The sequence below is a fragment of the Triticum aestivum genome, chromosome 3A, assembly GCF_018294505.1.
Source record: "Triticum aestivum cultivar Chinese Spring chromosome 3A, IWGSC CS RefSeq v2.1, whole genome shotgun sequence".
In the NCBI taxonomy this organism is placed as follows: Eukaryota; Viridiplantae; Streptophyta; class Magnoliopsida; order Poales; family Poaceae; genus Triticum; species Triticum aestivum.
The window spans coordinates 703,952,567-703,968,927 of NC_057800.1; positions in this window are offsets into that span (position 1 = coordinate 703,952,567).

Sequence of the window (16,361 nt, forward strand, 5' to 3'; positions counted from 1 at the left end):
CAACACCTCTGAAACTATAGCGTTCTGCTGTACTATCTGTACTGAACTGCTTATTTGCCCTCAGCAGAATAAGAATGGTTCTGAATCTTGTTAGATTTGCATATTTGGAAACTCTATGGGTAGTGTAATTAACATATTCTTCCCAATGTGCACAGCAACTGGCTAAGGATGTTGAGTTCTATGCACAACATGCTAGTCGTAAATCCATTAGGATGGACGATGTTATCCTCACAGGTATTTGAGCAAACAATATCTTTACAAATGCCTGAAAGAGAAGTAAAGAATATTGGCTTCCTGGAATTGTTGTTTTCTACACAAGGTTGTTTGAGATGCTTGTGTACTCGTAATTTTCCAAATGTTGAATACATAGTTGATAAGCTATAGACAAAAATGTTGTTGATACTCTCTTCATGGTTCTCTTAATGTATTTTTTCCCCTCCCACTGACCATTGCATTGCAATCCCAGCGCATAGAAATGAGCATCTTATGGGCCAGCTGCAAACATTTTCTCAAAACCTGAAAGGAAAAGAGCCTGCACCGGGAAGAAGAGAAAGAAATCATCGAAGAAGGACGATAACTGACCGTTATCTGATCTCTAATTGTGCAAAGAGTCTAGGCTGAATTGACACTGCAGGAGCACCCAAATTTCCTCTCACAGCCGGCGACGACCTGACAAGCAACGCGGGGTGGGGGAGGGAGGGGGGTAGGGGAGGGAAAGGTACCTGTCGACGGAGTGCTCGCCTCGCCGGCTGCTTGATGGAAGGGAGGCGCTGCAGTGGGCGGCGGGGCAGGGAAGACTTCAGTGGGCTCGGCGCGCCGCAGCGGACGGTTAGCAGTTCCTGGCGTTGAGCCGGAACCCTCGTGGCAGGAGCGACACCAGGTAGGCGACTGCTGGTGCTTGCCTGGAGCGGTGCCGCGGCGGGATCGCTCGATCGGAACGGCGGAAAGGGCGGCGGCGGCGGCTATGCAACCAGAAACAGAACGATCTGCGTGGGGGATGGGCACGGGCGAGCTAATTCTCCTGCGGAACGGATTGGTGGAACTTTACTATTCTACCCTTTTGACCAAAAATTAATTATTTTACTGATTTCTCAGATCTGACGGTAAGGAAAAATTGGAGGTGGAGTTACACGAAATTACAAGTTGTAACTCGCCAATCACCCTAAAAGAGCTCATATATATATATATATATATATATATATATATATATATATATATATATATATATATATATATATATATATATATATAGGAGGAAGAAGTAGGTTGGTGGAGCAACGAGGGGCCCATGAGGGTTGAGGGCGCACCCCCCTGCCTCGTGGCCGCCTCGTTGATTGCTTGACGTCCACTCCAAGTCTCCTGGATCACGTTTGTTCCAAAAATCACATTCCCGAAGGTTTCATTCTGTTTGGACTCCGTTTGATATTCCTTTTCTACGAAACACTGAAGTAGGCAAAAAAACAGCAATTTGGGCTGGGCCTCCGGTTAATAGGTTAGTCCCAAAACTAATATAAAAGTGTAAAATAAAGCTCATTAACATCCAAAATAGATAATATAATAGCATGGAACAATAAAAAATTATAGATACGTTGGAGACGTATCAGCATCCCCAAGCTTAATTCCTGCTCGTCCTCGAGTAGGTAAATGATAAAAACAGAATTTTTGATGTGGAATGCTTCCTAGAATATTCTTCAATGCATTTTTCTCTATTGTGGCATGAATGTTCAGATCCGAAAGATTCAATATAAAAGTTTATTGTTGACATAAAAATAGTAATACTCCAAGTATGCTAATCAAGCAATTATGTCTTATCAAAATACCATAGCCAAAGAAAACTTATCCCTACAAAGTCATATAGTTTGGCCATGCTTCATTTTCGTCACACAAAATGCTCTCATCATGCACAACCCCGATGACAAGCCAAGCAATTGTTTCATACTTAGCCTTTTCAAACTCTTTCAACTTTCACGCAATATATGAGCGCGAGCCATGGACATAGCACTATGGGTGGAATAGAATATGATGATTGAGGTTGTGTGAGAAGACAAAAAGGGAGAAAGTCTCACATTGACGCGGATAATCAATGGGCTATGGAGATGCCCACCGGTTGATGTCAATGCAAGGAGTAGGGATTGCCATGCAATGGATGCACTAGAGCTATAAATATATGAAAGCTCATCAATGAAACTAAGTGGGTGTGCATCCAACTCGCTTGCTCACGAAGATCTACGGCATTTGAGGAAGCCCATCATTGGAATATACAAGCCAAGTTCTATAAGGAAAAGTTCCCACTAGTATATGAAAGTAACAAAATAAGAGACTCTCTATCATGAAGATCATGGTGCTACTTTGAAGCACAAGTGTGGAAAAAGGATAGTAACATTGTCCCTTCTCTCTTTTTCTCTCATTTATAATTTTTTTATTTGGGCCTTCTTTCTTTTTTTTGGCCTCTTTTCTTTCTCTCTTTTTTTATTCCGGGGTCTCACCCCTATTGTGGGGGAATCATAGTCTCCATCATCCTTTCCTCACATGGGACAATGCTCTAATGATGATCATCACACTTTTATTTTCTTACAACTCAAGAATTACAACTCGATACTTAGAACAAAATATGACTCTATGTGAATGCCTCCGGTGGTGTACTGGGATTGCGATGAATCAAGAGTGACATGTATGAAAAAATTATGAACGGTGGCTTTGCCACAAATACGATGTCAACTACATGATCATGCAGCAACATGACAATGATGATGTGTGTCATAATAAATGGAACGGTGGAAAGTTGCATGGCAATATATCTCGGAATGGCTATGGAAATGCCATAATAGGTAGGTATGGTGGCTTTTTTGAGGAAGATATAAGGAGGCTTATGTGTGATAGAGCGTATCATATCACGGGGTTTGGATGCACCGGCGAAGTTTGCACCAACTCTCAAGGTGAGAAAGGGCAATGCACAGTACCGAAGAGGCTAGCGATAATGGAAGGGTGAGAGTGCGTATAATCCATGGACTCAACATTAGTCATAAAAAACTCACATAGTTATTGCAAAAATCTACAAGTCATACAAAACCAAGCACTATGCGCATGCTCCTAGGGGGATAGATTGGTAAGAAAAGACCATCGCTCGTCCCCGACCGCCACTCATAAGGAAAGCAATCAAAGAACACCCCATGCTTCAAATTTGTCACATAACGTTCACCATACATGCATGCTACAGGACTTGCCAACTTCAACACAAGTATTCATCAATTTCACAGTTACTCAACTAGCTCACTTCTAATATTACCACATTTATATCTCAAAACCATCTATCAAGCATCCAACTTCTCTTAGCATTTAAAATTTATAGCCAAAGTGAATTACCATGCTGTTCTAAAGGACTCTCAAAATAATATAAGTGAACCATGAGACATCAACTATTTATATAAAATAAAACCACCGTCGTGCTCTAAAAGATATAAGCAAAGCACTAGAGCAAAAACTATATAGCTCAAAAGATATAAGTGAAGCACATAGAGTATTCTAATAAATTCCAATTCATGTGTGTCTCTCCCAAAAGGTGTGTACCGCAAGGATGATTGTGGTAAACTAAAAATCAAAGACTCAAATCATACAAGACGCTCCAAGAAAAACACATATCATGTGGCGAATAAAAATATAGCTCCAAGTAAAGTTACCAATAGACGAAGACGAAAGAGGGGATGCCTTCTGGGGCATCCCCAAGCTTAGGCTTTTTGGTGTCCTTGTATTTTACCTTGGGGTGCCATGGGCATCCCCAAGCTTAGGCTCTTGCCACTCCTTGTTCCATAATCCATCAAATCTTTACCCAAAACTTGAAAACTTCACAACACAAAACTTAAAAGAAAATCTTCGTGAGCTCCGTTAGTAAAAGAAAACAAACCACCACTTCAAGGTACTGTAATTAACTCATTATTGATTTATATTGGTGTTAAACCTACTTTATTCCAACTTCTCTATGGTTTATAAATTCTTTTACTAGCCATAGATTCATCAAAATAAGCAAACAACACAAGAAAAACAGAATCTGTCAAAAACAGAACAGTCTCTAGTAATCTGTAGGTTTCGACCACTTCTGGAACCCCAAAAATTCTAAAGTAAATTGCTGGACGTGAAAAATTTATCTTTTAATCATCTGCAAAAAGAATTAACTAAATATCACTCTCCAATAAAAAATGGCAGCAATTCTCATGAGCGCTAAAGTTTATGTTTTTTACAGCAAGATCAAAAAGACTTTCCCCAAGTCTTCCCAACGGTTCTACTTGGCACAAACACTAATTAAACACAAAAAACACAACCAAAAAAGAGGCTAGTTAAATTATTTATTACTAAACAGGAGCAAAAATCAAGGAATAAAAATAAAATTGGGTTGCCTCCTGATACGTCTCCAACGTATCTATAATTTTTTATTGTTCCATGCTATATTATATCCTGTTTTGGACATTATTGGGCTTTATTATACACTTCTATATTATTTTTGGGACTAACCTATTAACCGGAGGGCCAGCCCAGAATTGTTGTTTTTTGCCTATTTTAGGGTTTCGCGGAAAAAGAATATCAAACAGAGTCCAAACGGAATGAAACCTTCGGGAATGTGATTTTTGGAACGAACATGATCCAGAGGACTTGGACCCTACGTCAAGCAACCAACGAGGAAGGCACGAGGTAGGGGGCGCGCCTATCCCCCCCAGGCGCGCCCTCCACGCTCATGGGGCCCACATTGCTCCACCGACGTACTCCTTCCTCCTATATATACCTACGTACCCCCAAACTACCAGATACGGAGCCAAAACCCTAATTACACCGCCGTAACTTTCTGTATCCACGAGATCCCATCTTGGGGCCTTTTCAGGAGCTCCGCCGGAGGGGGTATCGATCACGGAGGGCTTGTACATCAACACCATAGCCTCTCCGATGAAGTGTGAGTAGTTTACTTCAGACCTTCGGGTCCATAGTTATTAGCTAGATGGCTTCTTCTCTCTTTTTGGATCTCAATACAAAGTTCTCCCCCTCTCTTGTGGAGATCTATTCGACGTAATCTTCTTTTGCAGTGTGTTTGTTGAGATCGATGAATTGTGGGTTTATGATCAATTTTATCTATGAACAATATTTGAATCTTCTCTGAATTCTTTTATGTATGATTGGTTATCTTTGCAAGTCTCTTCGAATTATCAGTCTGGTTTGGCCTACTAGATTGATCTTTCTTGCAATGGGAGAAGTGCTTAGCTTTGGGTTCAATATTGTGGTGTCCTTTCCCAGTGACAATAGGGGCAGCAAGGCACGTATTGTATTGTTGCCATCGAGGATAACAAGATGGGGTTTATATCATATTGCATGAGTTTGTCCCTCTACATCATGTCATCTTGCTTAAAGCGTTACTCTGTTCTCTTGAACTTAATACTCTAGATGCATGCTGGATAGCGGTCGATGTGTGGAGTAATAGTAGTAGATGCAGGCAGGAGTCGGTCTACTTGTCTTGGACGTGATGCCTATATACATGATCATACCTAGATATTCTCATAACTATGCTCAATTCTGTCAATTGCTCAACAGTAATTTGTTCACCCACCATAATACTTATGCTTCAAGAGAAGCCTCTAGTGAAACCTATGGCCCCCGGGTCTATTTTCCATCATATTAATCTTCCAATACTTAGTTATTTCCTTTGCTATTTATTTTACTTGCATCTTTATTTCTCTTTATCATAAAAATACCAAAAATATTATCTTATCATATCTATCATATCTCACTCTCGTAGGTTACCGTGAAGGGATTGGCAACCCCTTTATCGCGTTGATTGCGAGGAGTTTATTTGTTTGTGTAGGTGTGAGGGACTCGTGCGTGGCCTCCTACTGGATTGATACCTTGGTTCTCAAAAACTGAGGGAAATACTTACGCTGCTCTACTGCATCACCCTTTCCTCTTCAAGGGAAAACCAACGCAGTGCTCAAGAGGTAGCAAGAAGGATGTCTGGCGCCGTTGCCGGGGAGTCTACGCAAAAGTCAACATACCAAGTACCCATCACAAACCCTTATCTCCTGCATTACATTATTTGTCATTTGCCTCTCGTTTTCCTCTCCCCCACTTCACCCTTGCCGTTTTATTCGCTCTCTCTCTCTCTCTCTCTCTCTCTCTCTCTCTCTCTCCATCCTCCCTCTCTTTCTCTATTCGCCTCTTTTTGCGTGTTTCTTGTTTGCTTGTGTGTCGGATTGCTTTCTTGTCATGATGGCTCTATCTAGATTTGGTGACCTTCACCTTAAAAGGTTAGAAGAGATCAAAAGCAACATCAGGAGTTTTATGGTCTTACAATTTGAGCATAATAATTTCTTTAGAAATGAGCTTAAAGAACAAAAAAGCTTTATGGGTTATATGAATAAAGACCTCGATGATATGTCTAAAGAATTTGATGGTTTGAAATATCAGATTGCTCATCTTGAGAAGTTAATAGCTGAAGTTTTGGATAAGCAAGCCACCTTAGCTAATAAGATGGCCGCTAAACCGGAAAAAAATTGGAAGATAAAGATGAAGATCTAAAAGTTATTGATGTGTCCCCTATTAAATCTTTGTTTTGTAATATGAATCTTGATAATGATGGGACTGAATATGATCCACCTTTACCTAGAAGGCGTTCCAAAAATTTGGAGTCTTTAGATCTTGATGCTAAAATTGTTAAAGGTGGGATTGAAGTAGTCAAAACTTTAAATACTAATGAACTCACTATTTTGGATTTCAAGGAATTTAATTATGATAATTGCTCTTTGATAGATTGTATTTCCTTGTTGCAATCTGTGCTAAATTCTCCTCATGCTTATAGTCAAAATAAAGCCTTTACCAAATATATTGTTGATGCTTTGATGCAATCTTATGAAGAAAAACTTGAGTTGGAAGTTTCTATCCCTAGAAAACTTTATGATGAGTGGGAACCCACTATTAAAATTAAGATTAAAGATCATGAATGATATGCTTTGTGTGATTTGGGTGCTAGTGTTTCCACGATTCCAAAGACTTTGTGTGATTTGCTAGGTTTTCGTGATTTTGATGGTTGCTCTTTAAACTTGCACCTTGCGGATTCCAATATTAATAAACCTATGGGAAGAATTAATGATGTTCTTATTGTTGCAAATAGGAATTATGTGCCCGTGGATTTTATTGTTCTTGACATAGATTGCAATCCTTCATGTCCTATTATTCTTGTTAGACCTTTCCTTAGGACGATTGGTGCAATTATTGATATGAAGGAAGGGAATATTAGATTCCAATTTCCGTTAAGTAAAGGCATGGAATACTTCCCTAGAAAGAAAATTAAATTACCTTATGAATCTATTATGAGAGCCACTTATGGATTGCCTTCCAAAGATGGCAATACCTAGATCTATCCTCGCTTTTATGCCTAGCTAGGGGCGTTAAACAATAGCGCTTGTTGGGAGGCAACCCAATTTTATTTTTATTCCTTGCTTTTTGCTCCTGTTTAGTAATAAATAATTTATCTAGACTCTATTTTGATTGTTTTTTTTGTGTTTGATTAGTGTCTGTGCCAAGTAGAACCATTGGGAAGACTTGGGGAAAGTCTTTTTAATCTTGCTGTAAAAAACAGAAACTTTAGCGCTCACGAGAACGGCTGCCATTTTTATTTGGAAAGTTATATTTAGTTAATTAATTTTGAAGATGATTAATAGATAAATTCCTCACGTCCAGACATTTATTTTAGAATTTTTGGGGTTCCAGATCTTTCTTTAGCTACAGATTACTACAGACTGCTCTGTTTTTGACAGATTCTATTTTCCGTGTGTAATTTGCTTTAATTATGTTAGGCATTCAAGATTAATAATAAAATTTTCTTATGAGTGTGTTGAATACTATGAGAAGTTTGAAATTTGATAATTGTTTTGAGATATGGAGATGGTGATATTAGAGTCGTGCTAGTTGAGTAGTTGTGAATTTGAGAAATGCTTGTGTTGAAGTTTGTGATTCCCGTAGCATGCACGTATGGTGAACTGTTATGTGATGAAGTCGGAGCATGATTTATTTATTGATTTTCTTCCTTATGAGTGGCGGTCGGGGATGAGCAATGGTCTTTTCCTACCAATCTATCCCCCTAGGAGCATGCGTGTAATACTTTGCTTTGATAACTTGTAGATTTTTGCAATAAGTATATGAGTTCTTTATGACTAATGTTGAGTCCATGGATCATACGCACTCTCACCCTTCCACCATTGCTAGCCGCTCTAATACCGCGCACCTTTCGCCAGTATCATACACCCACCATACACCTTCCTCAGAACAGCCACCATACCTACCTATCATGGAATTTCCATAGCCATTCCGAGATATATTGCCCTGCAACTTACCATCGTTCCGTTTATTATGACACGCTCCATCATTGTCATATTGCTTCGCATGATCATGTAGTTGACATTGTATTTGTGGCAAAGCCCCCGTTCATAATTCTTTCATACATGTCACTCTTGATTCATTGCATATCCCAGTACACCGCCGGAGGCATTCACATAGAGTCATATTTTTTTCTAAGTATTGAGTTGTAAGTAAATAAAAAAGTGTGATGATCATCATTTTTAGAGCATTGTCCCAAGTGAGGAGAGGATGATGGAGACTATGATTCCCCCACAAGTCAGGATGAGACTCTAGACTAAAAAAAGAAGCCATAAAAAAGAGAAAAGGCCCAAATAAAAAAATGAGAGAAAACGAGAGAAGGGACAATGCTACTATCCTTTTACCACACTTGTGCTTCAAAGTAGAACCATGATCTTCATGATAGAGTGTCTCCTATGTTATCACTTTCATATACTAGTGGGAATTTTTCATTATAGAACTTGGCTTGTATATTCCAATGATGGGCTTCCTCAAAATGCCCTAGCTCTTCGTGAGCAAGCAAGTTGGATGCACACCCACTTAGTTTCTTTTTGTTGAGATTTCATATACTTATAGCTCTAGTGCATCTGTTGCATGGCAATCCCTACTCACTCACATTGATATCTATTAATGGGCATATCCATAGCCCGTTGATACGCCTAGTTGATGTGAGACTATCTTCTCCTTTTTTGATATGAATAATAATGATCTAACTTAGTTTTTGTAGTACATATATTTAATTGTACAAGTTTAACCTTTGAATATATGAACGTAGGAAATGTCGTCATCAGACGACAAAAGTCTCCTGGGGGAGTGCAGATGGTGCCATGACGATCGAGGTCTGTGCGACATGCCTCACCTAGACGATGATCGGCGCTTTAGCATTAAGCTCGAGGAGACCTTCAATGTTGAAACGGTACGCAACGACGACAAGTGTTTTTTCGTAATTAAGCATGACTACAACTATTTCAACGTGTAATTCTCATATTTTACAATTCGAGTAACTTATCTCATGCCATGCAAGGCACTATGTCTTGGAGAGAATGGGTTTTGAAGACCATGAAAGTTTTGAAACAAAGAAAATTCACCTAAGGACTCATCATGATGTAGATTTTGAAGTAAAGTTGTACAATTCTGAGAGCGTAACCCATTTTGGTTGCAAAAAATGGGAAGCACTTTGCAAGATGTATGGTTTTGATGAGGGTATGCTTGTCACCATGGATCTTGGTGATCCTGAAATCGAGCAAGACAATATGGACATTTGGGTCCTTGTTGATACGCCTCCAATTCTACCGCTATGTTAGTTTAGTTTCTCAAACATAGTTATTAGCTACTTTATATTGTTTATTTCAAAATAGTTGACAGCTTATTTCCATTGACAGCTTATTTTCATTCTTCAAAGAATGTGCGGGAGATGGTAGACAAAACCCACTACACCGATGGCTCCGAATTAACTTACAAGGAGAAAAATCATCTGGTCGGATTTTGTATTGACATTGAGAATTACAATATCTACAATCAACCTCCTCAACGTTATGGTCAATACGTGCCACTAGTGCATGTGTTCAACTACGCTAACTACCATGGAGATACCCTGGTAAGATTTTTTTACTATTACGACATCCGTGCATCTTTTGCATACTTGTAAAACTAGTACATCATTGCTAACTATGAAGTTATTACTATGTTTTTCAACAGATAATCCCAGAGAATTGTGTGCCTCATTTGATGTATCAGAAAGGTAGCCTTAATGTTTTGAACATACAACCAGGTCATCCTACGAATCTCAACTGTTCATACCAGATTTCGAAAAGGAATGGAGACATGCAAATCGAAGGATGGAAGAAATGTATGGACAGTCGTAAGGAGGTTCTTGAAAGCAAAAGGAAGCGAAGCGCAAGAATTGGAGACAAGATGATCTCCATTCTCCATAATGGAGAGTCAGGGTCTATATTGTTTTATGCTATTTTATCTTAAAGAGGGTATTTAGGTCTTACCTAATATTGATGATCATGTGCTAAGAACGATTAAGTAGGGTTGTTCGATGACTATGAGGATGATGATCATATGACTTGTTATTAATAACGAGTAGAAGTTGTATGATGATGATTAGTAGACTTGTTGTTATATATGATGATGCATGATGCGAGCATGAAGAGTTATTATATATCAGCGGGTGAAATGAACATGGACTGGATTGAAGTGAAGGCAACATGCATGTGGTGCATGTCGAAAGTAGTACAATCCGAACTTGATCAAGTTAGGATTAGTATTACTTTCGACATGCACCACATGTTGCCTCACTTCAATCTAAGTCGTGTTTAGGCATAGCAGTAGGAGTAGCATGGAGATAAGAGAGGACACATCCTATTAGCTGCCTATACTAACCTAAATTAACTCCCAAAACCCCTAAACCACCTCCTTTCAAAAAAACTAACCCCTGAAATGCTGACGCGTGGAAGCTTATTGGTCCCGGTTGGTGCTACCAACTGGGACCAAAGGCCCTCGTGCCTGGGCTCACCGGAGCAGCCACGTGGAGGCCCATCTGTCCCGGTTGGTATATGAACTGGGACTAAAGGCCTAGGGCATCAGTAACGACCCTTTAGTCCCGGTTCCCCAACCGGGACAGATGGGCCTTATGAACCGGGACAAATGGCCATTTTTCTACTAGTGAGGTGATAACCCACAAGCATAGGGGATCAATTATAAATTTTTTGATAAAATAAGAGTGTCGAAACCAACGAAGAGCTAAAGGTAGGAATTATATTCCCTTTAAATTCTATCGAGCACCGATACAACTCTACGCACACTTAACGTACGTTTTATCTAGAACAAGTATGAAACTATTTTGTAGGTGACAGGGATAGGCTTGCAAGAATAAAACTAGAAGTACTTAGCAGAAATAAAACTAGGAGTAATTTGCAAAATAATAAAGATAATTGTTTAGTAGAAAGCTTTTTGTAATACAAGAGAAGGATTTTGTCCCTAGACAATCGATAACTAGACTGGTAATCATTATTGCAATTTTATATAAGGGAGAGGCATGAGCTAACATACTTTCCGTACTTGGATCATATGCATTTATGACTGGAAATCTAGCAAGCATCCGGAACTACTAAAGATCATTATGGCAAAACCCAATCATAGCATTAAGTAACGAGTCCTCTTTACTCCCATACGCAACAACCCCCTTACCCGGATGTAAACTTACGTCACTCTAGCCATCCACTATAAATGAATTATAAACGTATTGCAACACCCTACAGCAGAGATCCCTCATGCTTGCGCGACACGAAGGGCACCGTAGGACAGCTCCAAAATAAAACATACAACTCAAACCAATCGCGATCATCAATCAGCACATAGGACAACACGAATCAACTCAAACATTGTAGGATGGCAACACATCATTGGATAATAATATGAAGTATTAAGCACCATGTTTAAGTAGAGAATTACAACGGGAATAGAGAGGTTACACTGCTGCATAGAGGGGGGAGTTGGTGATGACGGCGACAAAGTTGTTGGTGTAGATCGTTGTCACGATGGTTGCCCCAGCAGCGTTCCGGCGCCACCGTGAGAGAGGGGGAGATCCCCCCTCCTTCTTCCCCTTGCTTGGCCTCCCCCTTAGATGGGAGGAGGGTTTCACCCCTGGTCCATGGCCTCCATGGCTCCCGGAGGGCAGGAGCCCTCCCAGATTGGATCTCTCTATCTCTGTTTCTCTTCTGTTACGCGCTTCTATTTTCTGGCTGAAAATCGTTCCTTACATTTCTGGAGATCCGTAACTCCGATCGAGCTAAAATGTTAACATGATTTTTTCGTGATATTATATTTCTTGTGGCGAAAGAAGGGGGTTGACCGACTTACGAGGGGCTCATGAGGCACCACGGCGCGCCCTGGTGCCTTGTGGCCCCACGAGCACAGTCTTGCGTTGATTCTTCTTCACAAAAATCATATATATTCAAAAATAAATCTCCGAAAAAAATTATCATGTTTGGACTTCATTTGATATGGATATTCTGTGAAAAAAATGTGACAAACAGGAACTAACGCTAGGCACTGGATCAATATGTTAGTCCCACAAATAATATAAAATATTGCCAAAATTATATGAAAGTTGTAAAATATTGGTGTGAAACAATCAAAAATATAGATATGACGGAGATGTATCAGCATCCCCAAGCTTAATTCCTACTCGTCCTCGAGTAGGCTAATGATAAAAAATATAATTTTTGGTGCGGAATGCTACCTAGCATAATCTTGATCATATAATCTAATCATGGCATGAATATTAAGACACGAGCGATTCAAAACAATAGTCTATAATTTGGTATAAAGACATCAATACTCAGGCATACCAAAAACAATCATGCATTTCAGAATAAAAATGTTAAAGAGCACTATCCCTACAAAATCATATAGCCTTGTCATGCTCTATCTTCTTAACACAAAGTATAAATCATGCACTACCTCGGTGTCAGCCAAGCAATTGGTTCATACTTTTTAACACGGTTCAGCTTTTTCAACCCCCACGCAATACATGAACACTATGGGTGGAATAGAATGCGGTGGTAGGGATTAATAAGGAGAGGGCAAAAAGGAAGATAGTCTCACATCGACGCGGCTAATCAACCGGCTATTAAGATGCATATCAATTGATGTCAATGCGGGGAGTAGGGATTGCCATGCAACAGATGCACTAAGAGTTATAAGTGTATGAAAGCTCAAATTGAAAATTAAGTGGGTGTCCATCCAACTTGCTGGATCATGAAGACCTCGGGCATTTGAGGAAGCCCATCATCAAAATATACAAGCGAAGTTCTATAATGAAAAATTCCCACTAGTATATGAAAGTGACAACATAGGAGACTCTGTGTATGAAAAACATGGTGCTACTCTGAAGCACAAGTATGGTAAGGAATAGTAAGAGCATCTCCAGCCGCGCCCACAGGAAGGCCTCCCCAGGCGATTTTTTCGCGCCGGCGTCGAAAAAACGGCCCAGTCGCGCCCCCAGGAGCTCGATTTTCGCCGGCCTGTGCCGAAAACAGCGCCGGCGGACCCAGACCGAAACCAGCACGCTGTGGGGCGCCCGGGGGCGCCGGGGCGAACTGTTTTGGCGTGAAAAAGCCGCGGGCCAGCCGCGCCAGCGACACGACGCCTCGTCTTCCCCCAACGGCCTCGTTTCCCGCGGGAAATCAATGACAAGGCTGCCGCCGGTCAGCCTTGCCATTGATTCCTCACGGGCGGCGTGTCAGGGGACGGTGCGCCGACGCCTCCCCTCCCTCGCACGCGTACACACGGGCGCGGCGCGGCTATATAGCCGGTGGCCTCACTCGCCTGTGCCCACACCAGCCCCGCCCCTCGCCGCCGCCCAGCCCCTCCCTCTACCTCTCCCGAGCGTCGCCGCCCAGCCCCTCCCTCTCCCTCTCTACCTCTCCCGAGCCCGTCGCCATGGCAGAGTGTTTCCCCGGAGACGAGGCGGCGGCCAACGGCTTCGGCCGCCGTTCGCTCCGTGAACAGGAGTCCTGGCTCCTGTTCCAGGTGACCATCCCGGCGCCGCCGGACATGCGCGCTGGGCCGACGGGGTGGAGACCCAGCGACGGGGGAGTGCCCATTCCCCCGTTGCCCGACGCCGTGGCGAAGCCCAAATACTTCGCCGAGGAGGTCAAGGTCGTGCGCGCCTCCCTCACCGACGCTTAGCTCTCCCTCCCCCAGTACGCCGCCGACAACCACGCGGCTTGGGCGGCGTACTTTGAGCGCCGCCAGCAGCAGCGCTTGGCGTCCACCAACGGCGCGCCAGTGGTCGGCAGCCTGAAGAACAGCGAGGGGCGCCACCTGTGGTGGGCCGTCCCCGGCCGCACACTCGAGGGCGTGCTGACGTACCTCGAGGGCGGCAACGACCCGCCGTTGGCGTACCCGGCGAGGGTGGCCGCCCCGGCGCAGCACTGACGCGTTGAGCCATGGGCGCCAAGGAGGTTCGGGTCCTCCTCCTCTTCTTCCTCCTCGTGATCTTCATCGCACTCCTCCGGTACTCCGGCCCTGCTCGGCGTCAAGGCCGAGCCCGCGGCGGAGACGCCGCTCGGCCGGCGCATCGCGGCGCCGACATCGTCATCAACGAGGGCGGCCGGCGCGCCTCCTCGTCGGCTCCTCCTCCGCGCTTCGTCAAGCCAAAGACGAAGCCGAGGCTCGCGCTGGTGAAGACGGAGCCGGGGCTCGCGCCGGTGAAGAAGGAGCCGGCCGCGCCGGTGAAGACGACGGAGCTCGACAACGACGACGCGGCCCTGGAATGGGCGCGCAGGGACTCCATAGCGATGGAGAAGGAGCGCCTGGAGAAGGCGAAGGAGCGCCAGTGCGCCGCCCTGCGCCACTTCGCGGAGCGCCGACGCGGTCGCGACGAAGGCGGAGTCGTCGCCATCTACGACAGCGACGACGACGACACGCCGCCGCCAGTCCGCCAAGGCGACACCGGGGAGGGGTCCAGCAGGGACGCCTGCGTCAAGGAGAAGGCCGACGACGACGGTAGCGGCGACGGCGGTGACTTCAGCCAGTTTTTTTAGATTAGTTTATATATGTGCTATGTAATGAAAATCCGCGAACTTCGCCGAACTGTGCCGAAATTTATCGTGTTCGGCCGAAATTTATCGTGTTTATAGCCGAACTTCGCCGAACTGTGCTATACTTCTTTTATTTTAAAACGCGTCGGGGGGGCGGCCCTGGGGCTAGCGGCTGGGGACCAACTCACCCCCAGGTCCAATTTTTGCGCCGGCTCACCCCCAGGCGGCGATTTCAGGCACCCCCTGGGGGGCCAACGGCTGGAGATGCTCTAACGTTGCCCCTTTCTCTTTTTCTTTCACGCTGCAACCTTGACAAAGAATAAATAAAATAAAAAGAAGTATGTAGGCGCATATGTCCGCTTGTCGTAGTGGTTGGTGTGTTACCCTCTCAACCTGGAGATCCCGAGTTGGACGTAACTTCCTATTTGGCGTGTGCGGCGCTGGCGAACATGCCAACGTGCACCCGCCTCCTCCAGCCTGCCTCCATAGGGCCAGCCCATGAGCTGGGCTGGACGCCCCAATTTTTATTTTGTTTTTAGCCTTTTGCTTTATTTTTCTGTTTTTAATCTTATTCTACTTTAAAACAATTGCGAATTTAAAAAATCAATTTTAAAATAAAGAATTTGTGAAAATGTTCTAGAAATGATAAGATGTTCGTGGTTTAAGAAATGTTCATGATTTTAGAAAAACAATGCTCGCATATTGAAAAGATTTTGGCGAATTAAAAAAATATTCATGAATTTTACAAAAGCATTCATTTATTCAAGAAATGTTCGCCGAATGAAAAAATGTTGATGATTTCAAAAACCTGTGCGTTGATGAAAAAATACAAAGAATGTTTTTTTAACTTTATGAACAAATTTGGAAGTCAAGAACAATTTTCAAATTTGTTGATTTTTCTTGAATATGATGAACATTCTTCTAAAATTCAAGGACATTTTTGGATATAATGAACATTTTTTGAGTTTGATGAAAAAAAGTCAATTTCATGAATGTACTTGAATTTAATAACTTTTTTCGAATTTGATGAACAATTTTTAATATGTTAACATATTTTAAAAGTTTCATGAACATTTTTAATAAAAAATATGAACAACTATTTTATTCATTGCACAAAAATTGAGATTTACAAAATGTTCACCGATTTGAAAAAAAATGTTCCCAGATTTCAGGATTATGCTCACGAATTTTCATAAACCAAAAAGAAAAAAAGAAAGACAAAGAAAACAAAAAAATATAAAAAGGAAAATTAAAATGAATAACTAAAACTAGAAGTGAACGGAAAAAAATAAAAAATATGAAAAAAAATAAAAAAGGGTTTGGGAAGGTTCTTGAACGTTCCCAAAACCGGAAAGGTGTATGGGCCGACCCTCTTTGTTCACACGGGGGAGCAGGGGGTGCACGCGCTCCGGCTAGCGC